Below are 11,335 nucleotides of genomic sequence, written 5' to 3'. Positions count from 1 at the left end.
CAAGTATCAGCTGTCAATCAAAGTAACGTGGGGGCTCAAGCAGGATGAGAGGGAACATACACATGCACGTAAACACGCACAGGCAAATCAACCCAGACACAAACAAAAACCACAAATATTGTTCTTTAGCGGCTGTAAACCAACAGTATTATGGCAATTCATAGAAGTCCTCCCTTTCTCGCCTCTTTATCTGGTAGCTATGTCTATGGACAGTAAAAATCAACCTACTGCATTCAGTGGTGGGAAGTAACGAAGTACAAGTACGTCGTTACTGTACTTAAGTACAATTTTCGTGTATCTGTACTTTACTTAAGTAGATTTAATAATGGATACTTTCTACTTTTACTCCACTACATTTTACAGTAAGTATCTGTACTTTCTACTTCACTACATTTCTACAAAACTGTCGCGTTACTCGTTACATCCAAGTCGCATTGTGTTTTTTTTTCCGTTAAAATGTGAAGTTCAGGGTCTTAAGGTGGCGCCGTAAAATCCGAGCAATAACGTGACTTACGTGCCTGTTGTCACCCATCGGCTCCACCTTTACTCGCACGCGGAGCTCCAAGACATGCGCAGTGGTTTCCTCTGAGCGTCAGTAATATAATAGTACTGAAGCGCTCCATAAATCATAAGCGCTTCGCTTTCGCAGACGGTGGGACTTTGTCCAATTTTTAACGTCACTTGGAAGGAAAGCTTAAAGAAAGGTAAGCTCCGTGGACGTGATGCTAGCAAAGTTAGCTGTATTGACTGAGACACATGTTGCATCTGAGATGACTGACATGTCGCAGATATGGGACAACGCTGTGACCAAAGTGCAATATTGTAATATGACATTCATGGACGATCCGATTCTTCTGGACGGATCTTGACTAAGTCCTATAGTACTGAAGCCTCACTGAGAGCCGTTCTTTGTTCTTGTAATGCTCTGCGTAGACTGCAGTAGCTATTTTATTTCATTAAAATATCTTTATATTTAATTGGTGAATAAATAAAACAAGAACGTAAGAACACAGAACATGCTCATTGCTCTTTGTTTTCGTCACCTGCCGTGGTGGAAGACATTGCAGCAGGAGGGAGGATGAGAACAGTCACGGTGCTCCTCCTGCTTGGTTACTTGTTGCTTATTGGGGCTTGGACAGTGTTCATAGTTGAGCGTTGTTAATTGCTGTTTAATGGTGCAGACAATTATTATTTCTGACATTGGCAATATGGGCAACCGCACAGGGCGTTATTTCTTTAGGGATGGCAGGAGACCTCTGTGGATTGTGGCACAGAGATGAAAGCAAAACAGAATGAGGAAGAGTTTGAATTGATACTGGTTAAATTTATTTCAGCTCTAAGTATTTAATATCTAGGTGGGAAAGTGAATCTTTCAGATCAATTTGAGAAGCAGTTTTGATAGGTGCACTAAATTTTATTGTCATGTAGCATGGGGTGCTGGTTTTGATTTGGTCTTGGGTTCAGTGGTCCAGACTACAACTCTGCTACGTGGCTCCTTGGTTCCATGACCTCCTGTGCCAGTTGGATTTCTTTCARAATAAATGTGTGGCAAAAAAAGTGAAGTTCATGTTATGTTAGGACAGGAGACAAGATGTTTCCATCCCTGAAATTATGATGCATAGAATCATATATCTAAGTCTAATCTATGTTACAGAATAAACGCAATAAAAACATGYTTTATCTGTGGCATATGATCATATGATCGGTACACTTAATGATATTAGTGATTAGGCAATGCATTCAGYAAGTACTTTTACTTTTAATACTTAAGTATTTTCAAAAACCAGTACTTTTTTACTTTTACTTAAGTAAAATGTTAATGTGGTACTTTGATTTTTACTTGAGTACATTTTTGTCTGTGTATTTGTACTTTTACTTAAGTACATTTTTTGAGTACTTTCTCCACCACTGTGCATGATTTGGGATCAGAATTAACGTTTGCACAACACATGTAAATAGCCAGAAAGTTCAGCAGCAAAGGGATGAACCATTACTCCAGGTTATCCAGCCTGCAAACTTTAACAACCAGTATAACAGAATTGACCAAAAGACACACTAATAGATGTGCAATACTAAAAATTACTTTGAAGTTAAGATTGGCCTTATTAAGCCTAGTCCACATTTTTTTTTGTTAAACGTTCATTCCAAGGGGAGATTATTGTGTGCCTTGTAAATGAGCAGTGCAGTATTGGCTTCGAATTTAAATTCATGCAGTTTGGTAAACATTTCAATAGTGGGATATCAGTCTCAGCCATTCGTAGGTCCAGTCGTTTTTCTTTTCGTTAACTGGTTTAGCATCAGTTTTCTATACCTCCACACCACTGTACATAAATTGTACAATTAAAAAGTATTTTTTTTTAATTTGTATTTATTTTACGTTTGTTTTTGTGACACCTAAACATTTTTGGATCATCAAAGAAAATCAAATATAATCTGACTAAATACAACAATCAAAATGTTACTTCATTTATAGAGGGAAAAGAACTGCAAACTAAAGCTATCTGGCCCTGTGAGAAAAAGTACAGCCAAAGTAACAGCTTTAGAGCCATTGCCATAAATTTTGCACCCATCATTCGAAAACTGTATTTTGTATTTATTCAGGTGAATTTCTCATCCAAGTAAGGCAGAAAAGATAAAGAGAAGAGAACCGTAAGAGGGGATATATGAAGTATGTTAAGGGAGTAGCATGTCTTTTGTAACATTGCACTGGTTTTAGATTGTTTCCTACATTGTCTACATGAGGTTTTAACTCAATTTACAGTCACTTATCACTCAGATTCCATGGACTCTTCTGTAGACTAAAGAAAAAAAAAATTTAATCATGCTCCTCATCTGTCACAAGTTTATGCAAGTTGTTGTATGCTGCAGTGAGCTGTAGAAACGGATCACTTTGCATCAGATTTTTATCGACAAAAATAAAACGAAAAGAGTGAGTTCATTGAGAAGTTGACCTCATTATCTTTTAAATACATCTTGGTCTAAATGCAAATATCATCCCCAGAACATAAACAAAGACTCAGACGAGCTGCATAGACACACATGAACGGACTATAACCAACATGTCAGAGCTACTCACAGAAAAGGCAAGATAAAATGGATGGGGGAAAGAAATGTGGATTTTTGCTATAAAGTTTTATCCATTTGTTATTTTTAAAGTGAAAAAGATGCAAATACTAAACAGGATAAATAATTATATAAGTTGTGAAAGAAACCATCACAATTTTTTCATGTTTTCTTTTCATCCCAGTACTATCTGATCCTATGATTGTTCTTTTTTTTTTACTTCTGGTATAATTTTCTTTTCTCTCATGTCAAACAAATACAAAGCAGATGTATTATCTATGGGCTGGAGCGCAGAGAACCCTTAACATCTTCCTTACGCCAACAAATTTAAAAGATGGATTCACAGTTGTCCAAATTTATTTCATCTGAGGTTCAGTCACAGACGAGGCGACCGCAGCTGCATTCAAATGTCTTTTTATCGTAGGTGATCTGGCAAATCCAACTGGTTTCATAAATACGTGCCTGACGAACAACAGACGTGATAAAGTGAGTGGGGAGTAGCTGGTTGGAACTGGATCCTGCAGGCCCAGAGTTTTCTCTGCTCCACTTATCCCATCTAAGCACCCCTCACTTCACAAGGAAAACCCCCCCTGAGCCACATACTGACCTCTGATTGGCTTAAAGAGCTCAACCCCTGACCCTGTAACCTCTGACACCTGCAACGGCTGATCCAGTCCATATGAGAGACTCCTGACTGTGACCATCCGATAGCGTTTTGCCAGACCTCACAGTCGTGCATGAACTTGCAGGTGCTTTTGAGTGGGTTGCGTTGGTGTGTGGAGGGGTTTAATGTGAAACTATGCATTGATTCGCATGTACATGTGTGAGCTGATCCCATTTTATCATAGATAAATCTTTACCCTGCCACATACCTGCATTCATAACACTGATAGGTGAATTCGTAGCTCCTCTGTGGAATGAACTTTGAATTTTAGACGCTCCGCAACATGAACTTTGAGCATATTATGTTTACAGAGTATTTCTTTTCACTGTCAATGAGACGGACTACTCACTGCAGTCTTGTATTGATTTTTTGTTGGTCTCTACTATTATGTGGATTTAAAATCTCTACATATCTATGGTTTTTAGAAAGACTTGTTGAACTTTTTGCGCCTTTATTGTGACATGTGCACACAGCATTAAACCGTAAAATAAACTATTAATTACAAATTTACTGCATTCATTCCTCTTAGATAAACATGCCATCATTTTTAGAGAGTCTGATTAACAGTTTGAAAAAGGTAAGATGTTTCCCTGGGAATTCCTTGATATTGTCTATTGTTTAGTTTTGCTGAAAGTTTGCAAAGGATCAAAATGATTTAATTGCAGAAAGGTATCAGTCAGGAGGAGGAGACATCACATATGTTCCTTCATGCCACAGCAAACACCGTCATCAACGGCTGGAGTTGATATTGAGAGTCAGAAACATTGCTAAAAGTTAAGCCTTCTCCATAACTCATTAAAAACAAGACTGAAGCAAATGATGGAGGCTGCCAATAACCTGACAATTACAAAGGTGTATCTGCATAGACAGCATCTTGTATTCACCAAACATCTCAATCAATGAGATTCAAAGACAGAAACATTTTCAGGGTTGGCTAAAATCTCTCCAAAACTAGAAAAACAACAGGTTTCAGTCTGACTAACCTAAATTTGGCCACATTTCCTAAAGGCAAACAAAACATGGCGGTGGAAACATCATGCTCTGTGTCTGCCATTCTTCAGGAGGAACTAGTTTTTAATCCAGGTGAATGAAATAACGAATAGTATCAGCGTGGAACATTCTACGACTACATTTGTGTCCTTCAGGGGCTTGAGATTTCAAAGTTAGTGATCTTACACTGTGTGCCACGCAGGTTTTTTAAATCCTCAAAGTTTTCTGCATTTTCAGACTTGCTGAACACACTTAGCCATACTTTCTGTGTTTCGCTCCAGTAATCAGATGCTGAGGCAGGCCACATGAGCTCACTGGCCTCCTGATTTCCTTAACAAATGTCGATCCCCTTATTCACTTGGCCATCCCCCACTCCGCCTCACCCCCCTCTCCCAGTCATTTGTTTAGAGTGGCCAGTCACACAATTAGCCTCTGCCACGGATGGGGGTACAAGAACCTGCCATACGAGCCTCATTTGGTTTGCAAATGTCCAATTTCTTTCTGATTTTAGAGGCTAAAACAAATGGCCGTGCTTTGTTTATAGAGGGGGAGGGGGAGCCGAGGGGGACGCGAGGGGAGAGAAGAGGCTGTTTTAGCTGTGACCTGGTCATCTCGTCTGTAGAGGAGAGAAGAGGCTCTTCCAGATAATGGCTGAACAAGCAGCTTTGTGTGGGACGGCAAATAGAGTGATCCCACTCTTGTTCTACTTAACACAAGAAGAGCTTTTCGGCTGCTATGTGTGTGTGTGTTTTTTGATCCTGTATGCAAACGTGCATTTTGTTGGGTTGTGTGCTATTTGAATGTGTGTGTATGCACATTTGCTTAGTTTGTTTTGTATCCGTGTGTATGTGTGTGTGGTGGCGGTGCCTATGTGTGTCAGGAGACGGTGTTAAAGAGCGCATTCATGATCAGGAGGTGGTGTGTGTGTCAACAGCCGATGATTTGCGTGAGGGTTTTTGGCAAACTTGTCCCCTGGAGCTCTTTTGTTGTTTTTCGAATGTTCTGTTTTTAATGGAGAGCCGAGGACGTCCTTTGAATACCACTGACTCGGCCTCGGCGCCACTCTCTCTGCATCTTACCTGAGAGAAAATAGAATAACTTTTGCATGTTTGGTGGGAGGATGGCCACCCTTTAAATCTGGAAGAAGGACCAAAAGGTTTTTTTTTTTTTATATAGAAAATAGAAGACGGAAGAAAAAGGAGCTCAGGTCCCATTTCAGTATTTGTTCAGATTGATATAAAGATGAAAACCACACAAGGTACAATGTTTGTCATCTGTGGTGCCAACATCAACTGGAACCAAAGAAGATGCATGACGCAAACAGAAGTTTACTTACTTTGTTTGCTCTCTTTATCAAACTTTACTGGAAGCCTTTACTGGAATAAGCTCATAAATTTTTTGTTTAGTCCTTTTTGTATGCTCAGGTATGCTCAGATATTCACTGTGAAACACATTGTATTTACCTTTAAACTGAAGGTGTGGATGTGCACACATGGCATATGATGTAGCAACTTGTGCAATGTGTAGTTTACACATGAGTGGTGCGAAAACTGAAAGCCACAAGTGTTCATATTATTCAAGCTGACGGGCATTTCTACTAATTTCTATTAATTTAGTGTGCATTATATGTGGGGTAGAAGACACCAATTTGATATTGCAATTGACCTTTTCCATTGTGTCATGTTGCATCTAGAAGCTTTGATGTATTTTATTAGGATCATATGTGACATATTGGCAATGATATATCAGCTAGAGGCCTGTCACAATAATACATTTTGCTGGATGATAAATTGTCCCAGATTTTATTGTGATAAACAATAATTGTTTTGAGACCATTTTCAAGTAATATGAAAATGGTAAATAAAGAAAACAAAAGAAACTACACATAAAATTGATTTTGAAGTCTGTGTAAACAAAACTATCTTTAAAAAGAAGGGATAGTTGAGACCAGAGCACCAGACTGAAGACTTTTATCACTCAGTTTCTGGTCAAAAGAGAGAGGAAAGAGAAAAGAAAAAAGAGAAAAAGAGCAAAATGATAAATCAAGCTAATTAAAATTGTTGAGTTTCTTTTAATTTGTCATGCAATTAATTAATTTATTGTTTGTTTTGACAGGCCTAAGGACAAAGAGCACAACAAAACCAAAATTGTTCCCAAAGCACTTTTAGTTTTAAATCCATCCATCCATCCATCCATCCATCCATCCATCCATCCATCCATCCATCCATCCATCCATCCATCCATCCATCCATCCATCCATCCATCCATCNTCCATCCATCCATCCATCCATCCATCCATCCATCCATCCATCCATCCATCCATCCATCCATCCATCCATCCATCCATCCATCCATCCATCCCTCTTATTCAAGGTCAGTCGAGCTCCTAACAAGTGAATTTTAACAAAGCTATAAATTCCCCCAACATTGTGCATCTCTGATCACACCTTCAAAAACTTTTCTGTCATATTTAAATCACTGCTGTTCTTTTATGTTTTTAGTGTTCCATGTGCAGGTTTTCTCTACAGACTGCTTTATCACTATAATATGTTGCTGCAAGCTGTTAAAGCTGTGGTGTCCAAGGTGAAAGTGCTCATGACCCAGAAAGAACTCATTAATAAAAATGCTGTGTTTATTTATTTTCTTTTTACTCGCTAAAAAATAAACTAAAACATGCAACATTTTTAATGAATAAGGGAAAAGTAGCCTGGCTCTTGTAGAAAAGGTTTTGTAAATCATTTTAGATCTGCTAAGTACATAAAAAGGTTTCTGCACTTGTTTAAAGAAGCACATTCTGTATTTTATTCTTTGGGCCCACTGTTTTCTGTTTTGGTCTAGAAATTTTATTGTGGATCTGCATCAAGACCTGTTTAGGGTTTTATCTGTTTTCAAAAACTTTTGTTGTAAGTTTAATAATTTGTCTGCTTTTGAAAAAAAAAGTTACTGGATATTTTTGTTCTTGGTTAGCCATAGAAAACCGCATCATAAAACAGTAAAATAAAAGATGTTTTGCTCCATCAGATGAGCTGATGGGCAAAATTCATTCAATTGTTGCCAAGATCTCAAAATGCACCGCAGGTATCACTTTATACCCATTATAAAGACAAATTTGACTGGTGGAGAAACAAATGATGACAGGCTGAGCATGAACCAATAGGCTGGTGGATGTAGATTAGATTTAAGATTTCACTAAAACCTCTGTTCAATACTTTCTGAAACTCAGAAGTTTAACAACACTTTGAAACGTGAGCAACTGAATAATTTGAAATCTCATCAGATTGTGCCTGTTTTATGCACATAAAACAGAAAAATGACTGAATTTGATGATTTAACTTTGACTTTCAGGACTTTATTTCCAGTTGCTGAGAATCCTCCCTCTGTAGCTCAAGGGTGTCCCAGATTGAAGCGATGTGAAACAGGTTTTTGGCTATATGAACCTGCGGTGTGGTGTTCACCCCCAGTGTGCTGAGATCCTGTATAATTTACGACTCTGCGTTAAACAGCCCAGCACCAGGCAGCCTATCGTGTAAACAGATCGGGACTTTTACAGGCCTCTTGCCGGCTGTTTAAACAGACTAAAGGAAAAGGGGAAAAGGGGGGGGGGGAATTAAAAACCTAAATGGAAAACATCTGAGGCAGAGCGTGCATGTATGGGTGTGCGTGTGTGTGTGAGGGAGGCAAAGTGGAAGTGGCACATACGCACACATAAGACCTGCAAACATATAGAGATATGCAGATTGAGACAATAATGCGTGCACACAGACACGCAGCAAACCAACACTGCCGCAAAACCTCCAACATGATTCAGTCCAGCTGTGAGAAGAGTCGAATCATAGGCAGAAAGAGGAGCGAAGCTGTGTTTCTGCGTGAGCAGATCAAACCCAGATGGGCTTCAGTCTATCAGGCAGACCAGTTTCTCCTGTTTTATCTGGCTTTACTTTCCAGTATATTGCTACAGCATCCATCAGGATCTTTAATCCTATGCTATAGCTTTTTTTTTTTCCGTTGTAATTTATTAGTGAAATTAGATATGAACAACAGGGGGAGACGCAAACGTTACAACAAAAGCAATGAGCCGGTTCAAACTCAGTGTGCGATGTGTACCTTGGCTTCAAGCCACCAGGACGTCCGTCTGTGTCTCTGATCACAAAAATAACAAACTTAACAGAAGTAGATAGAGTCAGGGGAAAACAAAGAGTCGACAACTGTGTGGATGTTTCTTTGAAATGTTCCTGAGGTTTCTTTGACCTGACCTGTGTAGCAGCAGCCGGAGCAGCGATCCACATCAGACGGTTTGGCAAAATCATACGTAGTCCAGGTCAACACGCTCGCAAGTTCAAAGAGTTTCATAGAGGGCTGTGCGGGAAAAAGTGTGGCTTATGGGTTGCATCACAATGGATGAAACATAAATAGTCACTTTAGCACAGATTGTTAAAGCAAGAAATCACGTCGCCTCACAACAACCACCACAGCTCACATCTGTTAGCAGTGCTTGACAAATCACTTAAAGTATTGCTGAAGGAAGAGGGAGGCTTATTGAAACAAGAAGCTCGTAATTATGTGGGTCATGACAGTTAACTAACACTGAACGGAATGTTCCCGATTTATATTGATGATTGAATGATGCCCGTATGCTGAGCTTGTACTCCTGCCAAGATAAAGATAAAACCTGCAGGGTTTTCTATCTGAAAGGCATCATGACATTTGACACATTTACCCCTCAGTGAGCCACAGTGGCCTTTCATGGAGGCGGAAGAAAGGTGGGCCCTTTTGTCAAACACCTGTTTGAGTTCACAGCAGTTTTTTCAGTCCCTGAGATTTTTGATGCTTGAATGAAAATGTTTTTAGGACAGTTGTGATTATTTCAATTTGCTAAATGCCAGAAAAAAATCAGAGACAGAGAGAGAGAGAGAGAGAGAGAGAGAGAGAGAGAGAGAGAGAGAGAGAAGTTTACGTTAATCAACCCCAGAACAAAAGCAAAAGACCTTGTGAAGATGTCGGTCGAATCTGGTTGATAAATACGATACATAATAAATAGTCAGGAAATACATGTGAACTTCTCAATTTGAAGAAAGTGAAAACAATAAAAATGAATTTGCTAATCCTAACGTAAATAGACCTGATTTAATGTCATAAAATAAGACAAACATTTTATATGTCTTTTTACACAGTGTGTCTAAGCATCTGGTTTCAAGTAAATGTTAAAATAACATCACTTACATTTATAAAGCAGGCAAATCAAAGACTTTACAGGTTGGATAATCGCACAGCATCCCCCGTCCCATAAGTGAAATCTGCACAATTACTGTTTCACATGTTCATGTTAACAGCCTTCACCTGTTGCTCTCCTGTGTGCAAGATGACGCGAAGCTCTATTTTACGTCTTGGAAGTACTCCATAGCTGCTTTGGAGGGTTTTGCACATCTATGTTCGCTTAATGATATTCCATATGATTTTACAGCAGCTACAAATGTTCAAAGTCTAAAGACGATAGTCAAACTTTACACCAGCGGGGTGTTTTTCGATCAGTCTCTTTGATCTGTGTGTTTTGATCTGTCTATTCTTTTTGAACTCCTCTGCCTCAGTTTTTCTTTTTGCACTCCTCACTTTAACATGGATAAAACAGAGAGGAGAATTGTAGACTCTACACAAACTCCTTTTATGTCGAGCGCAGCAAGAGAGATGAAGGCGATCTACTTCTGCAGTCTCTGACTTTGCAGACAATATCAGCAGTTTAAATGCATTCTCTTTGTTGCTGAGCGCCTGCGCTGGCCTGTTCATGCACTTGTACGTTATGTTTTATTCATGGCCTTTGTGCCTGTTGCCCACAGAATTTGTTTATTTTGCTTGCCAGGCTACACTTGAGGGTGTGTGTCAGGAAGGAGGCGACAGGAGAGCATTCATGGTCATAGCGTGTGTTTTATTTTATTGGAGAAGCGCTAACAGCCATTAATCTCTCTCTGTGTGAGCTTTTTGTAGGACCTTTTGTTTAATAATAATAATAATAAAAAAAAAAAAAAAAAGGGAACAAAGATCCATCTCTGGATGCACCAACACCCAGTTTGCTTAACAGCCATGCAAACAGGCTTGGGGAAAGCACCCACCACGAGAGATAATCAAAGGCTTGTTATGGTCATGAGAATGCAAATAGCAATCTGTGTATATGTGTACCATAGCGCCGAATGTGTGTGCAAACCAAGGTGTGTCGAGACGCATCTTTCTATGGAATAGTATGTCGTTAAAAATGTTCCTGTTTCAATAATTTGCACACTGTTTGTATGACAATGATCTCTATGTGTGAATAAATGCAAATATGTGTGTGTGTGCGTGTGTGTGTATGTGTGTGTGTGTGAGTGTGTGTGTGTGTGTGTGTGTGCGTGTGTGTGTGTGTGTGTGTGTGTGTGTGTGTGTGTGTGTGTGTGTGCGCGTGCGTGTGTGGGTGTGTGTGTGTCCGACCACCACGTGCACGCTCTCCTTGACTGTTGAGCTAATCCAGGAGATAGGCTTAGACACTGAAACTCCTACGACCCTTTAAGCAAGCACTAATACTGTTAAACCACAACTGAGCTCTTACACACACCGAGAGAGCAGACAAAGATAGAAGACATGTTTGAGCTC

Source organism: Poecilia reticulata, linkage group LG9 (genome assembly GCF_000633615.1).
Source record: "Poecilia reticulata strain Guanapo linkage group LG9, Guppy_female_1.0+MT, whole genome shotgun sequence".
NCBI classification, from domain to species: domain Eukaryota; kingdom Metazoa; phylum Chordata; class Actinopteri; order Cyprinodontiformes; family Poeciliidae; genus Poecilia; species Poecilia reticulata.
Note: the sequence above shows the minus strand (reverse complement) of the source record.